This window comes from Calliphora vicina, chromosome 1, assembly GCF_958450345.1.
Source record: "Calliphora vicina chromosome 1, idCalVici1.1, whole genome shotgun sequence".
Classification (NCBI taxonomy): domain Eukaryota; kingdom Metazoa; phylum Arthropoda; class Insecta; order Diptera; family Calliphoridae; genus Calliphora; species Calliphora vicina.
The window spans coordinates 18,941,789-18,959,100 of NC_088780.1; the positions used below are offsets into that span (position 1 = coordinate 18,941,789).

Here is a 17,312-nt window from a genome sequence, read left to right on the forward strand (position 1 = left end):
ATTTAAAAATTCTGCGCAATATGTAGTTTTAAAATTAATATTTATTTGTCTACGTTTTAATTAAGTGTAAGATTTGATATATTAATTTTAAAAGCAGTAATAGATAGGGTTAATATTGATAAAGAAGTGCAGTTTAGTTTGTTTACCATCATAACGCCCAAAAATATACCGATCGACTCAGAATCACTTTCTGAGGTCCAATTTTCACACACCATTCGCAGTATACCAGGCTGTATTTCAGCAATAACGATAGTCTCTGGTTGATTTGCTTAGACCTGGAACTTTACATATCCTCAGAGAAAATAATCGAATGGCGCCAAAAAAAAAATATTTTTTAACCCGATTTTTTTTTTCACCAAAAGTTTTTTTTCGCTAAACATTAAAAAAAAAATTTTAAATTTAAAAAAAAAATTAAAAAAACAATTCGAAAAAATTTTATTTACCTAAAAATATTTAAAATTTTTATTTTAAAGTATAATTTGGTGAAGGGTATATAAGATTCGGTATAGTCTTACTTGTTAAAATTGTGTGACATTTGCTTTTAAAATTTATCTGATTTCAATGGTTGTTCACCTACAAACAATATTTTCTTGTCTGACTTTCTATAAAAATGCAAATTGCGAGTAAATTTGCAATCTTTTTCTATTTAATTGTTAAAAAATGTTATCACTTTTTTGTGGTTTCTTATTTTAGTTGCAAATTTAAAAGATTATTATACTTATTACGTTTTAATTTGAACATATTATCACAAAATCTAGTAGGTATAATTGATAAATTTAGCTTTGATTTGTAAACAAAGAAATTCTTTAAAAAAAACAAAGGTCTAAGGTGTTATACATTAAATTCTCATAATGATAGGTTTATTAAAATGTTTAAAATTAAAGGCCCAAATGCGTCATTACCTCATAAATGGGGCAATGTAAACTGTTTCTTATTATTAAACTAAAAAAAAAATAATTTAAACTTGAATACATTGAAATTTCGATAAAAAATTTATTAAATTTCATATATTAAATCCTTTTAATTCTTTGGAGTTCTTAAAACGCAACAAAATTACAAATTGCTTAATATTAAACACTATCGAGTACAAATAATAAAGAATATAATGATCCAAATAACAATTTTGAAATCATAAAATTCACAAAACTAATGAAGACATATAAACAAAACAAGTTACTTAATATTAAACACTACTGAGTACAAATACTAAAGAATATAAAACAAATTATAAATTAAATCATAAAAAAAAACCTTAAAACAATATTTCTTTAAACGTTTTAGATGTGAAATAACTTATTTCCACATGGCATCACTGTTTTTAGTAGTTTTGTTATGCTGTTAACTGTTAACATTACTCATAACGCCTCTCTTTTCATTATGTTCTGCTCTCAACAACAGTGAGAATTACTCACACTTTTAAACATTGTTTATTTTATCTAACATCATTGGGGGGGCTGTTTTGTTTACTATATTTTCTTCAATTTGCTTTGATATTTTTCTTCTTCTTCTTTCTATGGATGGGAGCTGCTGCTGCTGCTGCGGCTACTGCCTATGTCGCTGCTGCTACTCCGGTTTTTTTTAAGTTTTCTTCTTGCTTTCGTTTGTATTTTTTTATTTTTGTTTGTTTCAGTCTGTCTGTTTTGATATCATAAAACGCATTTTTTGTTAAACAAATATTTCAGTCAATTTTAAGCAACCTCATGGAAGAGACGTGAATATTTTCAGAATTATAAATAATATTTTTTCTAGTAGAGCTTCAAGATATTGTTCTATTTTCTTTAGTGATTTTTTATGTGATACAGAAAAAATCAAAGAAAAACAAAGTGAATAAAAAATAAGCAACAAAAAACACAACAACAATTAATATAATTTGATTGATAAAATAAACAAATAAAGAGTAAAAAGAAAACCAAGAAATATTTAAGAAATGTTACAACATAAATACGAAATCTAAAATATGTAAATACCTATTAAAGAAAAAGAAATTTTCTTAATAACACAAAAAAAAAGGTGTGAGAAATTTATTTAAAACAAAAAATTTTGAAATTTCAAAACTGAATTAAAGAAATTTTAAAAAAAAGTGAACATAATTTATTAAAATTGTAAAAAAAATATTGAATATTTTGTTTGATAGTTACCTATAGCTACCAATTGAATATTCATAATATAATTTTTTGTGATGTTTGAATTTAATTAAAACCGGTTTGATTGAAACAAACAAAAATTCAAGTTTAAGGTTTTTTTTTTTTTAATTACGAAAATCAAGTTTTAATTAAGCAAAAAAAAACAAATAAGAAGTTATAAATTATAAAGTGTCTGCTGGGTATTTTTGTCTATTAAATAAACAAAAAAACCATTAATAATAAGAGTAGAATTCCTACTAGAAACAAAACAAAACACCCTTTATGGGGCTTCTTATTTTATAAATTAAAACAAAATTACGTAAGTGTTTTTTTAAATATTTATCTAATTTATATTTTTGCCTTAAAATAATTTATTTTTTGAAACAAAAAAAAAAACAAAAACGTGCTTAATGTGTTGTGTTTTTCGAATAATAATGTGGACAGATTTTTTTTTAAATATTTTTAATTTCAAGTCACATGAACAATAATAAAAATAATGCACAAATATTATAAAAAATAAATTGAATATTTGGTTTAAGCTGTATAATTAGTATTTTGCCGGTTTTATATTTATTACTTTTAGCCTTAATGGAAGGCTACCGGTGTTGATAGGTATTTGAAAGTTGTCTAATTAAAATATATTATCGTTAAGAGAATTAAAACTTTCTTAAATGCCCAGATAATTGCATCACTGCAGCAAAAAAAAATGCATTATGTCAAACAGTTTTAATTAAGAACCCCCAGGCCCTATGCTTAATTTTTATTTCTTAACATAAGCAAGAACATCGGCAGAATAATGATACTTTCTTTCCAAATTTTGATGAATTATTAAGCAATATTTCACACCTGACATAATTATTTCTTAGTTTATTGCTCGTGGAGACCCCATGCCACATACATAATTTTGCAATAACAGCATTATTTTAGTTTCAAATACAAAACAGTTGCAGTTTAATTTATGTATTGAAGCAAATTCAATGAATAAACCAAAATATTAATAAAATTGAATGGAGAATTTTTTTTCTGTTAAATTTAAAGCTTTTCATAACTTCAGCTGGAAATATAATAAACGATTGAAGAATTTTGTTTAGTGAAAACAATATTATGGTAAAACAAGTAAGAGAGCTATATTCGACTGTGCCGAATTTTATAAACCTACCCCAAATTTTGCTTTAAAATAAAATTCTTTAAATATTTTTAGGTAAAAAAAATTTAAAAAAAAAATTATTTTTAATTTTTTATTGAACAATTTTTTTTTTTTAATTTTTCACAATTTTTTTTTTTAATTAGTGTTAGAAATTTTATCACAAACACATTTTTTTTGGTGAAAAAAAATTGGAACTAAAAAATATTTTTCACGAAAAATTTATTTTTTAATTTTTTTTTTAGATTTTTTTATTAATAAATTTAAAAAAAAATCTATTTCAAAATTTATTAGTAAAAAAAAATTTTATTACAAAAAAAATTTTTTTATAAAAAAAATTTAGGTTAAAAAATATTTTTACCGATTTTTATCCATTGTAGGTCTGACTTACTATGGCGTTATATGATTCGTTGCAAAGGTCTTTGAAATATCTATCATTAGATATCCATATTATCTATAGAAATTACATAGATCAAAAATAGGTAGATAAAAAATCTAGGTCATGGTTTTTTGTTTATATCTCAGTCAATAGCAACATAAGCGGGACTATAGCGGATTCAGTGATGTATAGATCATTTGTATAAGTTCTTTGGGGGTCTAGGGAAAAGTGATTTCAACATATAGACGGACATGGCTATATTGAATCCACTATCCAAAACGGTTGAGAATATATGTAGGTATATACTTTGTGGGGTCACAAATGAATAATATAGAAATTAAAAAAAGAATGACCAGAAGGCACGGTTCCTGGTCAACCATTTAAGATGGAAAATAAAGTAAAATTTATTTTAATTCTTTATTTTTTTCCTTTTTTATATTAAAACTTTTTGATTTTTTCCCTCGCCTGCCCTTCCCACTTATGTTGAGGGGTATAATAAGTATATTTTCAGTTTTTTTATATATAATATTCTTTTATTTTGCTCCTCTTATGCACGCGCCTTACTGTAAGTCACATGATTTTAAACGTCTGCCCCCTTTTTTCTAAAATACAAAATTTATAAACAAAGCATGTGATGGTAATATGTTTTTTCCATACCACACCATAAATAAAACAAGAAAATTGGTATGTTTTTTTTATTTCACTCTAACTAAAAAAAAAACGAATAGCAAATCTCATTTAAAAATAAGTGTGGATAAAAATATATAGAATTATAAAAAACACATAATAATATTGCTAGCCATTTACACGCCAACTTAAGAATAAATTTATACACAAAAATTATATAGATTGTTTTTTCTTTAAAGAAGAAAATTATGAAAATAAATGTTCGCCGGAAAAAAATATGAAAATTAAAATAATTTCTCAGAAGTGTCATAAGAAATGCCACAAAAATATAAATGAAAAGGATTTTTTTTATTATATTATAGATATATGACTTATTCTTCTTCATTGCACAATTTACCATTTTTAATTTACAATAAATAAATCTTAACTTCATAATTAAACGATATTAATCTAAAAATCGTTAAATCTGCCAAGTCTAACTGTAACTATCTTTCTTTCTTCTTCTTTCTCTTTGTTTTCAATAATTTACATTAAATCTGGTAACTTCAACACTCCTTCATCTTCTTCTTTTTTGCTCCATCTCTCTTTGTATTACGAAAAAGGTTGCCAGATTTGCTTATAAATCTGTCTAACCCTTATAATTTCTTCAGTGTATTTTAAAATTACGTAAAACACAAACCATTTGTTACCGTTTTTTTTGCGGTATTTTTCAATAGATTTAAGATAAATTGAAATGAAACAAGATAATTTGACAGCTGGCTTTTGTCAATTATTGAAAACAAAAACGTGTTTGCTACCTCGAGCTGTTTATAAACATAATTAATGCAAAATTTATTTAAATTTAACAAATAAATTAGAAAATTATAATAATGAAAACAATATAAGAAACTTGTTTTAAAGAATTGAAAAGAAATTCTTAGAATTTTTGGCTTAAAATTTGGAATTTATTAAAAATAACAAGGAACTTTGATGGCTTTAAGTAAACAAAAGAAATAAATACAAATTCCTTTTATTATTTTTTCTATTTAATCACATTCCCTTTAAAGTGATTTTATTTTCAAGCTTAATCATTTTTATCATGCTCTAGGTCAGTTTTATTTTTTTCTTTTCAATAAAATTGTTTCTATTTCTAGTCTATTGTTTTCTTTAGACGTTGAAATTTTAGTAGTAGCTTAGGAATTTAATTTATTTTTTTTTTGTTATTTCTAACATAAACAAATATATTAAATAATAAATATAATCTTTACATTTGGCAGCTAACAAAAAAGAATAAACAATGGGATTTTTGCGTTTAATTGAAATTTGTTTTTACACAAATTATATGCCTCCACAATAAACCTATTTATAATTTTTTTTTTTTGGTTTTGTAATAAAATGGATTTTATTACTGTGGTAAATTTTTCCATTTCATTTAAATACTTAGATGTTTATTTGTGTGTTTTTTTAAGAATAAATTTCTCAATTAGTAATTGTAAATGACATAAGTAAGTTACACAGAGAAAAAATATAACAAATAAAACTTTAAATTTGATTAAATTATGAAAATTGTAATTGGCATGTCTATTTTGAATATTTATGGTTAAGCTATCTTTACACTATCTGAAGTCTGATCAAAGTTGAACATTAAAAACTCATATTAAAGTCTTTTCAAGCTAAGAAATGAGAATTTTTTACTTTAATTTGAAGGTATTTTATTTTTGAGGATTATTCCATAAGATTTTTTTAAACATCTCAATGTTTTTGAAAAAACCTGTACTATTTTGTATGCTATAGACTTTAAAATGAAACAATGCTTTAAATAAAAATATATTCCATTGAAATTTAAAGGAAAATCATAAAAAAAATTTTCCATAAAATATTAAGTGACAAAAATGTCCCATCATACCGGCTTTTAAACAACAGTTAAATGAATAAATTATAAAGAAATCCAATGAATTTTTATAATTTTATGTAAATTTAATAAAATGCCAACAACTAAATATTTAAAATCGTAGTTATTTAACTTATAAAGACGCATTTAGCCACAAAACTACACATTTCATTTGCATTTGTATCAATAATATTTGCATTCCTGACAGTGTGATTGATAAGCTGTTGTTTTTGTTGTGGGGTATGGGGTAAGAAAATAAAGTAAACAAACATACCTTCATACAACAATTAAAACTGAGTAGGAATGTCAATTGAGAGTTTGTGTGGATGTGAGTGCTTGTGTAAGAGATTGTTTATGTTGCCAAATGTTCTAATTGGTGGAATTTCATGTAAAACAACAACAACATTTGTTTACATGAGAATTCTGTTTTCTTCTTCTTGTAGTTGGAGTTGTTGTTTGCAAACATTTTTACTAACAGGGTTGTATTAATCATTAATTGAGGTCAAATATTGGGATTAATGTAAAAATTAGTTTTATTTGCTTTTAATGCAAAGCAAATTTTAAAAGATTTTCTTATAGGAATTTATTAAAGTACAGCAATATTTGCCATAGTTTTTTACAAATGTTTAAAAAAAATTCTTAAACTTTGGTTAATTGAAATTTCAATAAAAAAAAATTTTGTTACATAATTTTTAAAATCTCCATAATTCAAACAATTTATGTGTTGTACTTAGCTATGTACTTTTGTTTTGTGTTAAATACGTAAAAACTACGCCTTAAATATTTAACTTTTTTACCAGAAACTATTAAAACAGAGTAATTTTCAAGTTTATAGTATTGTTTATGCCGGTCTTTTTTTATTTTAACCACCAACCCATGTATATAATAAAATTAGTAACAAAAAAAAGAAGCAAAAAAATTGCTTTTCTAGAGGCAAAACAAAAAATAAGACTAAAACAAAATCCAGAAAATAAAACAAAACAAAAAAATTAAACTAACTTTTTTTTTGTGTGCTTCTTCATGCTGTTGTTCAAAATAATAAACTGCGCAGTTTTAAAATAAATTCTTTCGTTCTTTTTCATGCTTAAAAACAATAAAATAAATATTTTCAAATATTTTTTTTGTTTGTTTTCTTTTTTTTTCAAAATATGTTTTTTTTATTTGTGTTTAACCATAATTGTAGGCAATAGAGTAGTGAGTGGTTGTTTAAAAATAAATGACGTTTCTATAAAACAACTTAAAAAAATAAATAATTTAATTTGAAAGTAAACAACCATAAAAATCCTCTTTGATTTCAATTTAAGTAAGTAATGGAGGCCATACAAATTAAGTTGTTTTGATAGCTCTATTTTTTAGAGACACCCTAAATGGAGTTGCACAAGGTTTTGCAGTTCATTTTTACATTTTCAATTTAAAATTTGTTTTATTTTACTTTTCTAAGAACTTTTAAAAAAAAATAATAAAAATTTCTTACTATTTTTTTTTTGAACGTTGGCCATTTGAACGTTACCATTGTTTTGTCAACCACTATTTTTTGGAGTTTTAAATCTAACCTATGGTCTGCTTAAAATAGTTTTAATTAAATGTTTTTCAATACTTTGGACTTTTAACTTTTAGCGATAAAAGTTCTTTAATTAATAAAGAAAGCATCATTAGAAATGATAAATAAAATAAATTAAGTAAATAATTCAATAAACATTCTTAATCATAAGCTACTTGTTGAACTTTCTAACACTTTTGGCAACATATTTTCTAGTTTTATTAAAATATATAGATTTTTTAATATTATTACGAGTTTTTTCTCTAAACTTCTGGATTTCACTGAATAAAATGCCTCTATTTGGATAAACATTATTCAATTCAACCATTTTACATTACCCGAGGTCTCCACGTAGCAATTTTTATTGCCACAATTGTCAAATATTAGTTGGCATCCCTATTAAAAATCCTACCAATGGCAACCTTTCTTATTTACACTCTGGCATCTCTTTGCCAGAGAGTAACAGAGATGGAAAGCTGCAGTTCAACAAACTTTAGCGCAAATTAAAAAAAGTTGAGTTTCGAAGTATGTAATGTATGATTAACATGTGCTGGTCACGAAGGGACTAATTGATTTTTACTTTATCACCTTTTTGCAGCTGTCAGTTGCAATTGAAAACAGCATAATTTGGGACTTTAATAATTTTATGAAATTTAACTAGAAAACCTAATAAAAATGTAATTATTTTATTCATATTGTTATTGTCAACAGCATTTTCTTTTATAAATACATATGTATGCAAAACTTTTCTATTTATTTCCTGTCAATTTCTTGTTTAAACTTCTAAAATTAGTTTTTAATTGCAAAACAAGTAATAAAACTTGGTTATATTTACTTGAACTTTATTTTTATGATGTTTTATTATATATAGACGTAATGTAATAACTTGCAAGAATAAAAGGAAATTGTTAATTAGGTAAAAAAGAGAAGGAAATTTTAATAAAAGTTTTAATTAGAAAAATAATGAACTTGAAAAGGCAACTAAACTAAAATAAAGAAAATGTTTATTAAATATTTTTTATGAGTTTTATAGCAATGAGCAATATATTGAGAAACCTATATAATTTTATCTTTAATAAATATTACAAAAAAATGGAAATTAAAATGAAATATTTTAAAAATTATCCAGATAAGAGCGATAAATGATAAGTGAGCGATAATGAAAACAAAGCAATAAATTTATAATGGTTAGTTTGAATAAATTTTCTAACTGACTGCTAATCTTCTGAGAAAACAATAAAAACATATTTGTTTAACAATTTAACGAATTATAACATTTCCATTTTTATAAAATATTTATTTTTAGCATCATAAATCTCTATTTATTATAAACATTGGGAATATACCTATTGGGCAACCTTACTTTGGCAGTCCGCCAGTCTGGTAGCTCTTTGAAACTTGTTAAGTTGCCAAACTCTTTTTAATTAAACTCCCCTCCTTTAAAAAAGTTACCAGACTTGTGTTTTTCTATTTATTTAATTCTGTAGCATTTTATTTTCTGCATATTGCTAGAATTTTCTTGTATGTTTTTGAATAATTTCCACTTCAGCCATTTAGCAATTAAAAATTTGAATATCATTTACATTAAGTGCGATCAATTTAATTAAAATTCTAACTTAATTAACAGAATATTGTTTAATTAAACTCTTCTTGACCCCATTTACTATAAAACATTACTTTTTTTCTTTCTTTAGCTTATTTTTTTATACAAAATTAATTATTAATTCTTGTTTATTAAGTTTATTATGCAAAAAATGTTTTTTTTCTGTTTTCTTTAACAAATAATGAAATAATTTATACAACAATGCAAAGTTCAATTATTCAAAACCCAACACAATTTGCTTTAACAACAACAAAAATATGAAATAATTGTAAAATAAATATTCAAAAACAAATTGCTTAATATATAAAATTGAATCATCCATGTTTAAGGCATAATTTACAAAGGGACAAAGCGATTTTGGAAACCTTTAGAAATATTTTTTAATTTATGCTTTAGAGAATTTTAATTTATAAAAAAACAATTGCAATAATTTAACACGTGACTTTATATTTTGCAGCTTGTAAATAGTTTTGTTTTTTGTTTAAGAAAACTATAAATAAACTTGTTTACTTTGAAATAAATTGTTGTTTATTTATGGTATTGTCTATATTTGAGTTGCTATTCCGTAATTTAGTTATAAAAATACCCAAAACTTACAAAATATACTATGGAATTGATTTTGAAATATGGATAGGAAATTTATTTTGAAAATTTGTATGGAAATCATATGATATCCGATTGTTTTTCCGAATTAGGGGGTAAAAAATTAAAATATAAACAATTGTTTAAGAAAATTTGTATTAAAATCCTGCTATTATAGCTTAGTAAATGTCATAAAGTTCAGCACACAGGGGTTAATAAGAAAATTTCAATATTTTAAATGTTAAAAATATTTTATTTTGTTAAATTATTTAAACTAAACTTAATTGACATTAAAATAAAGTGTACAACATTATAAAATCATTTAAAAGAGTGTAAAAATATAAATATTACAACAATTTAACTAAATTTAACAAAATCAACTCATTTCACCACACCTAACCTAAACTCAACTCAACACTTTGCTGTTAATACAGCTTCTCTGGCAGCTCTAAGACATATAATTACAGTGTGTGTTGTTAATCTGGTAACTTGACACTTTACATTGCATGACATGAGCTTGTTGTTGTTTATGTTAAGTACTCAGAAAAAGAAGGCTTGGCCGGAGCTGTTGTTTTTTATAGTTTTGTTTTTCTTTTTAAATTACAATGCAAAAAAAAAAACACAATTAAGATATGTAAATAACACACCATAAAACCATATAAACAACAAACAAATCATTTATACAGACTTCTAGTAGAAAAGTTCATTTTATAGTTAAAAATTTTATTAATAACTTGTTATTGTTATTCTTGTTAAGTGTCAATATGACACTTTTGACAAATGCAATGCAAGAATGTCTAACAGTTTTGTTGTTATTCTTATTGTTTTAATAAGTGACTATGTAGCAATAAATTAAATGGCGTGATGAGGTGTTTTTCATTATTTTTTTTATATCTTTTTGATTGAATTGTTGTAATTGTTAAGCCATGTGTAAATTTGTTTACAAACAATAACAGATTTATTATTTATATCATAAACAATAACAACAATATTAAATAGTTGTTTTTTGTAGTTTCAACTAGGAGAGAGCGATAGATAAACAAAACAATAAAGAAAAGGTCATAATTGAATTTACATAATAAAATCGTTAAAAGTTTTATGAAAAAAAAAAAAAATTGTTAATTATAGAAGTTATCTATATATAGTTTTATATTGTAGTTAAAACAAGGTTCAATTGTTTTGCAATAACTGGGAGGAAATTTTAATTTTTTAAACTCACTAACAGCTGATCTTTTGGTCGGCTTTTGATCCAGTTTCAGGGGGTTAAAACCTTTGGTACTAAAATATTTTGGTTTTTCCATACTTTTGTTGTTAATCGAGGGTAGCTCAATAAGTCCGCGTCTTTCTGAATTTCCCGGCTCTTAACTGAAAGGGCAACACTGCTGCTGTCAACAGGCATCTGTCAGTTAACTCCTGTCAAAATTTCAAACATTGAAATTGATGGTGCGAAGTTTCCATATTATTTCAAGCTTAGCCTTTATTTATGTGATTTCCGCAAAAAATAATGCTTAATGAGCAGATGAAATTCACTTTTTTCCAATTTCTCCTCAAGTCACGAGGTAGTCTGCTATCAATGGCTGCCAATTGATAACTCTGCACCATCAATTTCAATGGTAAAGAAATGGTTTACTTAATTTCGAAAGATGCCAAACGTTCTGGATGACCAGTTGAGGTCTCTACACCCGAAACAATTGAACAAAATCAGGATATGGTGTTGGCCGATCGGTGTTTAAAAGTGCGAGAGATTGTGGAAGCCATAGGCATTTCACATGGCTTAGAGGTTTCAATTTTAAATGATCACTTGGGTATGATAATGCTTTCTCATGCAAGATGGCTGCCACGTTTGTATTTTATTTTGAGACATTTGTTCAATATACATAAATGTATTGGCCATTGTTTGCTGAGCCAAAATAACTGCTAAGCTTTTGAGGCCAAGAAAGAATCAATTCAATATCTCGGAAACTCTGTTACAAAGTTAAGCGTATCCCAGAGAGAGCGTTCTTCATCGATCGAAACAAATAGTAATCGGACAGGGCAAGGTCTGGACTACGAAGCGGGTGAGGCAAAACTTGCCAACCACTTCATTCTAAATACTTTTTAAAAGGCCGAGCGTTGTCAAGATGGAATATTTCTGTACCATGTCTGGCCGCATATTCTGGGAATTTTTCGGAGAATGCTCGCTTCAACCAAATCATTTGCGTTCGTTACAGGTTCCTTGTGATGGTCTGGCCAGATTTCAGCAGCTCATAATAGATATGAACATTTTACTCCCACCAAATACAGAGTATTACCTTAGCTCCATGGATATTTGGCTTTGGTGTCGATCAGGCTGGTTGGCTGGGCTTCATATATCTCTTACGCTTCGGATTATCGTAATGTATCCAATTTTCATCGCAAGTAATGATTCGATGCAAAAATTATTTTCTTTTAAAGCGTTCAAGCTGGATTTCAGATATGCAAAATCATCTTTCAAGGTCTCTCCGCTTGGTACCCGATTTCCCTGCTTTTGGATGAATCCTGCTGCTTGCAAACGTTTTTAAATTCCAGCCCAATGGTTTTGCAAGCTCTTGTTGAATTTTACAACAATCTTCATGGAGTAATTCCTCAAAATCTTGGTCTTCAAATTTTTTTGGCTGGCCTGGGCTAACTTTCACTTCCGTGTTAAAATCCCCACTTCTGAACCACACAAACCATCTCTCGCATGTTGAAACCAATGGAACCTATTCACCAGAAGCTTTGGTGTGCTTCAGCGGCACTTTTTTCAAATTAAAGAAGTGAAGGAAAACTTCCTTGTTATGACGCTTTGTGGGTAAAAAATTCTCCATTTTAAAAATTCGTTTTTTCATAAAAATTGTTTGAATCACTTATCATTCGCGTTCGAGTAACAGACAGCTAATCTTTGAAACTGTTTTATTAACAACCTAAAGCAAATTATTCAGGATCCATAAGTTCTTATTCAGCCCAACTATCAATAAAAAATTCCCCGGGAGTTTTTTCCCATTGAATTTGAATAGGAAAAATGCGTAATTTTTATTCATAATTGGGCTGTTTATGTTTTAAATTGTGGAAAAAACAATGATTTTATTGTTTTGTGATAGCAACCGAATTTGTTGCCAATCGAATGATTCGGTTGCACACATAAAATTTTTCAGTTCTAACAACAGAAAGTCAGTTGATAAAGAAGAATTTCAGTTGAGGCAACCAAACTTTAGTTACCCCTTCCAAAATATTGTAGCCACAATTGTAAAATTCGGTCACTAAGATAGAATCATTCGATTGGCATCAAATTCGGTTGCTATCACGAATCAGATTTCTCTGTGTAGAAATTTTCGGATGTAATTTTTTAACAAACCTCGTACTATATTTAAAATTTATTTTAGTTTTCCTAATTTGTAATAAGATAAGATAAAAATATTTTATTTAGTAACTATTATAACTATTACATGTTTTCAAATAGAATTTATAGCATTTTTAAGGCTAACTATATTTAATTGATGTAGGTTTCTCTATCAGTTCATCATATGCCTAATTTAGTAACTAAATTGTATAGCAATTTTTATTTCGCAACTTTTAGATAAATGGAAAATAACTTGAATAGATTTCCTTTTATGTAACCAAGTTATTTTTTAGAATCAATCATAAATCTGTAATTACTGTAAATAAAGGGAATAAATATAACAATTGGCAACATTATTTTTCTAAACCACTGTATTTCTTGGCGTATATAACAACAACAACAACAGCAACAACATTTATATTGTCTGTCATTCAGAGTTGCAAAGAAAATGCAGCCATTTTTAATTATTCGTATGTTTGTTTACAAACTGCCATGCAATCACACAAACATACCTCTGAGTACCGGTAATAGTATAAGTGAGAGAAGAGTGTCCAATATGCAGCAGCATGTTGATTTCTGTGTGTCATTATTGTTGCTGTTAATTGTTGTTGCCAGATTATGTGTGGGTGGGTGGGTGTTTATTAGATTTACATTTGCAGCCAATATTACCTTGTCATTTAGTTACATTTCTGTGTTAATTTCCGCATCATTAATTATATTCAAATGAAATTAAATTACTTAAGAATATATTTAAAGGCATACCTATCTGTTTTGTTTTTAATACATCTGTGTAGCAGCAGTTCTTTTTAAACTATTTTAAAACTAATTAGAAAAAAATATTTCATTTATTTCGAATTGTTTTAGTTGTGGAAATTGACATGTGTAATGTGAAAAAAAAAATACGCAAGCTGCACAAAATTCTTTGACTTCCTTCCGCTTAAATTAGTGAGGAGCAATATTGTTGTATTTTTTTTTTTTGTTTATATGAAGGCATTTTATTTAATTTGTTTCATTTATTTAAGCGTTTTCTTTTGTATACATAGGTTTATATATTTCGCGTGTGTTTTTAACAAATAATGAGCTGTTTGTTATTTTTTTTTATATAAATTACATTATTTTGTTTTGTTTAAATAAAATAAAATGTAATTTTGTTTATTAAACCTTGAAATGTTTAATTTGTAAGGCAACAACAAAAAAAAAATTAAATAATACAATACAAAACGGTTAAAAAAAATATTTTTTTATACAAAATTGCATAAAATTGTGGGTAATATTAGACTTTGTTTTTAAATTGCAACATTTTAAAAAATTTTATCATAAATTTTTATTTAAAACAAGTCAGAGTGCAGGATTCGGCTGTGCCATTTGCCTCGAAAGGCAAATTTGATATCGTGATATTCCCATGAAATTTTCATTCACAATAGTTGATTTTGTTCGTAACAGCTGTTTATTGTTTACAAAATTCCATCTAAAAATTTCACAACATGGGGAGTTTTTGCACGTGAACAAAGTTGATGAACGGAATACTGCTCAACAGTGTTCCGGGGGGATATTTGTATGGGGGCTAGGTGAATATTGCCAGCACCTTTCGTTTGGGAACTAATGTGTTTTCAACAGACGGACGGATATAGCTAGATCGTCTTAGAATCTTATGAGGATGCAGAATATGCAGATTTTTGTGGGTCTGTGATGAATATTTCAATGTGTTACAAACGCAATAACAAAATCAATTTACCACTTAAATTGTTTCTTACTTAACGTAAGAAAAATGCAAGAACTTTTATGGTCTGTGCCGAATCTTATATACTCTTCACCAAATTATACTTTAAAATAAATTTTTTTAAATATTTTTAGGTAAACAAAATTTAATTTTTTTTAAAAAAAGTTTTTTCCAAATTTTTTTCCAAATTTTTTTAAAATTTTTTTTTTAAATTTTTTTTTTTTAGTTTTTAATTTTTTTTTCTAAAAAGAATGTATTTTTTGATGAAAAAAAAATTCGGGTTAAAAAATATTTTTCCCGATTTTGACCCATTGTAGCCTTATCTACATCGTTGCAATGGACTTTGAAATATCTATCATTAGATATCCATATGGTCTATATTAATGACTTAGTAATCCAGATATAGATCAAAAATAGGTCAAAAATCGAGATTGTCCCGGTTTTTTGCTCATATCTCCGTTATTTATGGACCGATTTTGCTAATTTTAAATAGCAAACTTCTCGAAAGCATGTCTGACAGAATTATTGAAGATTTGGATCCCAAAGATATCTGGGGTCTTCAGAAAATTGATTTCAACAGACAGACAGACGGACATGGCTTAATCGACTCCGCTATCTATAAGGATCCAGAATATATATACTTTATAGGGTCGGAAATGAAAAATGTAGAAATTACAAACGGAATGACAAACTTGACTTATAAACTTATAAATCATAATTTTGAATACGAAATTGTTACACATTTTTCAATTTATTCTTTAAATTTAATTTTAAAACATTTAAAAACTAGAATAATATAATGGAAAATGTATTATTAACCACAATAAGGCAGTCAATAAACAAAGAAATATTAAATTTATCTTTTGAATACAAATTTTGCATTTTTTTGCTTCATTTCTAAATTATAAAACACTTTCTTCTTATAAGCAGTTGGTAACACTAACACTTAAGCTGCGGCCATTTTGCTATAATGCTCTCTCTCAGTGTAATGAGAATTTCATGTTGCCACACAGCTTTATATTTTATGTCTTCTTAGAAACAGTTGGTAACACTAATGCATGAGCTGCGGCCATTTTGCTGTAATGCTCTCTCTCAGTGTAAAGAGATTCATGTTGCCACCTAGTTTTATACACAGTGTGGCCATATCTGTTATTATAAAAGTAAAATGAATATAAGAAACGGGAAAATGATCTGAAACTTGGGTTTTTATATAAAATTTAAATTCATTCAGTGAAAGCATACAAAATTTATAAAGAGTTTTAGACAAAAAAAAATCTAAATCCAACAGTTATAAAATATATGAGGGATTTTATGGCCTAGCTGAGTTTACTGAACAAAAGTTAACAAAACATTTTTTTTTATAATCTCCCCTTTTTTCTGTAGGGTATAATTATAAATATTTTATTAAATTTAATTACTAACAACATGTTATCCTTGTATTATAAACTGGTTTTTTTGTAATTTCATTTAAAAATATAGATATTTTAACTTAATTTCATATTATTTTCTTTTAATCTTTTTTTCCCTACCCTCTTTAACACTTTTTTTTTTGCAAAAAAAAAAATTAAATAAATTTTATTAGATTCTTGTTAAATGGTCACAAGGTTACTATTCGCTTTGGCTGGTTGTCAATTTTTTGTTCAGGTTATTTCTTTCAAATGATATTTTGTTCAAATATTACAAAAAAAAGATGATTGAGTTCAAGGTTGCTGCTAAATATGTGGATGAAATTATTTTTGGGGGTTCAATGCACCAAGTAACTGACTGACTGTGCCTGGCTTCTTAATAAGTGTGTTTAATAATTTCTATTTTTCAATATCAGCAACGCCGAAAAAAACCACATATTTTTTTTAATGGTTTTTTGAACTTTTGCAAAAATTTAAAAAAAAGAGGGCAGAAAAGTGTTGGCAAATGTTACAGAATTTATTTAAATAAAAATTTGGAATAAAAACAACACAAACAGTGATGTTATCAGTAACAAATGTATGGCATCTTCTAAGAGAAAAGTAAATAAAATGGCGGGGTAAAAAGAGAATCAGAGTTACCAGACAGGATTTAAATTCGTAAATACTGACTTTTTTGAGAAAGGGGAAATAAAATGGCGCTCAAAGAAGAGAATAAGAGTTACCAAGTAGAATTCAAATGTTTTAATTTAAAAAAGCTGGAAATAATCACAAATGTCCTGTAAAATAGGTTATTTTAATAGAAAAATTTTATTAAAATAATGAAAAATAAAACTTAAGACTTTTAGAAAGGTTTTTTCAATAATTTTATGTATAAATTATTTATTATTGATATAATTTTCAATAAATCATTTTGATTAAACACAATTTCTAAAGCTTTGTTTGTAAATTAATATTAAAAACAATACAATAAGCTTTATTTTA

At 26.0% G+C, this 17,312-nt stretch overlaps 1 protein-coding gene across 7 annotated transcripts in view; it reads left to right on the forward strand.

Annotated features, from left to right (window-relative positions):
* The window catches only part of SNF4Agamma (SNF4/AMP-activated protein kinase gamma subunit), a 279,015-nt gene that overhangs the window by 183,067 nt on the left and 78,636 nt on the right, over positions 1 to 17,312 (forward strand). For 2 of the 7 annotated variants that reach the window (XM_065498135.1, XM_065498215.1), the window contains exon 1: positions 2,302 to 2,442. The exons of 4 other annotated variants lie outside the window; for them this stretch is intronic. The gene's annotated coding sequence lies outside the window, so the exon portion shown is untranslated. Of the gene's footprint in view, positions 1 to 2,301; positions 2,443 to 17,312 lie in introns of those variants that run through there. One more of the 7 variants, XM_065498290.1, reaches the window with a different exon arrangement.